The 2,858-nt window shown below is 38.7% G+C and overlaps 1 protein-coding gene and 1 long non-coding RNA gene across 3 annotated transcripts in view; one reads left to right on the forward strand and one right to left on the reverse strand.

Annotated features, from left to right (window-relative positions):
- Nucleotides 1–2,858, reverse strand: part of Ap4s1 (adaptor-related protein complex 4, sigma 1 subunit) — a gene marked incomplete in the record, with an annotated part of 47,872 nt that overhangs the window by 39,027 nt on the left and 5,987 nt on the right.
- The window catches only part of LOC106147739, a 12,844-nt gene that overhangs the window by 6,991 nt on the left and 2,995 nt on the right, over nt 1–2,858 (forward strand). The window lies entirely within an intron of this gene.

Genomic DNA, 2,858 nt, shown 5'->3' on the forward strand with positions numbered 1-2,858 from the left:
GTTGTTTTTTGTTTTTTCCGGTACCGGGAATCAAACTCACGACTTTGCACTTGCCAGGCAGGTGCTGTGCTGCTGAGCTAAATCCCCAGCCCCTATTTTTTTTTTTGTTCGTTTTTTTCTGGTACTGAGAATCGAACTCACAGCCTTGCGCTTGCCAGGCAGGTGCTGTGCCGCTGAGCTAAATCCCCAGCCTCTATATGTAAATTTTATATCAAAAGAAAAAAACTAAAAGTAATGATAGTCATGTTGAAGTATTTCCAGGAAGTGTATTGATATCTTTAATTTACTCTGAAAAAAACACTAAAAACCTACCATAAGGTCTGGGGATATAGCTCAGCGGTACAAGTGCCTGCCTAGCAGGCACAAGGTCCTGAGTTCCATTCCCAGGACCAAAAAACAAAACAAAGCAAAACAAAAACCTACAATAAATTAATGGGGGGGATAAAGAGATAAGACAGGTGGCTGGACAATAAAGCAAGTAATAGTAAAATGTTAACGGCAGTATCCAGGTGGTGAATATGTGGGAATTCACTGTGAAATTCTTGCAACTCTTATATTTGAGAATCACTTGTAATGAAATGTTGGGGGGAAATGTTATATGTGGTCTACTTTGAAGAAATACTAATAGATCTTATTAGTTACAATGGTTTTAGGATTATAGAGAAATTGCAACAATAATACAGAAAAAGCCCCCCCACCCCCCAGTTCCCATACACTCCATATCCAGTGTCCTCTACTATTATTTGAGAATTTTTTTTTTCGGTACCGGGAATCAAACTCACGACCTCACACTTGCCAGGTAGGCACTGTGCCACTGAGCTAAATCCCCAGCCGCTCTACTATTATTATTATTTCCACTATCATTCTATTATTATCCATATTGCACTAGCACAGTAAATTTGTTATAATTTATAAACCAATACTCATACATTATTATCAAGCCCACATTTTATTTAGATTTCTTTACTTTTCATCTAATTTCCTTTTTCTGCACCAGGATCCCATCTAGGATACCACACTGCATTTAATTTTCCCATGGTGACAATTTTTCATAGTTTCAGTCTTGAGAATTTATCCTACGGTGTAATTAAAAATCTATATCCACCAGCTAGGATGTAGCACAGTCGTACAGCACTCGCCTACTATGTTTGAGGCACTGGGTACAATCCCTAGTATCCTTGAGAAGGGTGTGGTGGTTTTTACCTGTAATCCCAGCACAGGGAGCCTGAAATAGGCAGATTGCAAATTCTAGTTATGCCTGGGCAAGACCCTGTCTCAACACAAAAAATAAAAAGGACTGGGGATGTAGTTCAATAGTGAGACTCCCCTGGGCTCAATCCTAGCACTAAAAAAAAAAAAAAAAAAGTGAAACATGAAGCAAACTCAGATAGCATTGTACAAATTGTGAATTGTTCAGTATCAAGTGAACACTGGCTTGATGTCATTTACCATTAAAGTGGATATGCCGCTGGGTGCGGAGGTGCACGCTTGTAATCTCAGTCACTCAGGAAGCTGCGGCAGCAGGATTACAAATTCGAGGCTGGCCTGGGCAATTTAGTAAAACCTTGTCTCAAAAAGGGCTGGGGATGTAGCTCATTCCTCCCTGGGTTCAATCCTCAGAATGGTGGAGGTTGTGGGTATGCATGCAGACTACATAGAATGGAAAAATGCCCATAAAATACATAATGTTAAGTCACAAAATCGGAACACCAAATTCTACATTAACATGGAGTGCAACTATGTAAAAGAAACATCTAAATCAAGATTAAAAATAGATCAGACAGATGAATCTTGAAAATATTTTGCTAAATGAAAGAAGCCAGTCACAAAGTTATGGCCTATCATATAACTCTATTTATATCACCTATACAGAATAGGCCAATCTAAAGACACAGAAAGTAGATTCAGGCTTAGGGAGTAGGGACTTAAAGGGTGATATCTAAGTAGTGAGGGGCTGTAGGAATATTTGCAGAATATGTGAGCACAGAATAGCCAGTGAATTATAGAATTTGAGTGAGTAAACTGTCTAGTTTGTGAATTATATCTTGATAAAGCTGTTAAAAAGAGATACAGACAAATAATCTAGAAGGGTTCCCAACAGCCAACTCTGGAATGAATTGAACAATATAATACTATAATTCAAAATATGCAATATATACATGGCTGTATACTGATATAGATATATGATTAAATAAATAAATAAGACAGAAGACTCCCAAATTCTGTAGACTGTGCTCATATAACAACTGAATTCACCAACCCAGAATGAGAGGACAATGTTTCCACAGAGCTTAGTAGGTGTCAGGTACCGTTTCGAAAGCTTTATCTACTTCTTTTAGTCCTCCTAACAGCCCCATGAGCTGGCCTGTTTCTTCTTCACTTTATAGATGTGAAAACATACCTGACAAAGGTCACTCAGTAAAATGGTGGAGGAAGGACCCAGCTTCAGTTTGTCCGGCTTTGGCACATGTGTTCTCATTTAACGCTATTACCTCTGAGTTCTCCTCAAGCCTAGTAATTCAGGGATGGCTATAACAAGACCATGAATGCACAATTTCACTCCCCATTCACTACTGTAAATTGAGCTCTGACCAGTTGTATTCTACAAAAAGCTTTTACTAGCTGAAATGTATATTTTGGCAGATTCTGTCTTGGCTAGGAATACATCAAAAGGCACAGTTCTGACAAAATAATCACTTCCCTTGATATCAACACGGAGCCTAAAATGCCTAAGAAGTGGGCCAATCTGATAACATGAAAATTTGAGACAGTAAAGCTCAACTGTTACATTTGATGGTATGTTTTATATTTGTGGTTAAATCTAATATGTCCAAAGTTCTTCCCCCCCCCCCCCCCCC

The sequence above is a fragment of the Chinchilla lanigera genome, unplaced genomic scaffold, assembly GCF_000276665.1.
Source record: "Chinchilla lanigera isolate Chin_1 unplaced genomic scaffold, ChiLan1.0 scaffold00008, whole genome shotgun sequence".
NCBI classification, from domain to species: Eukaryota; Metazoa; Chordata; class Mammalia; order Rodentia; family Chinchillidae; genus Chinchilla; species Chinchilla lanigera.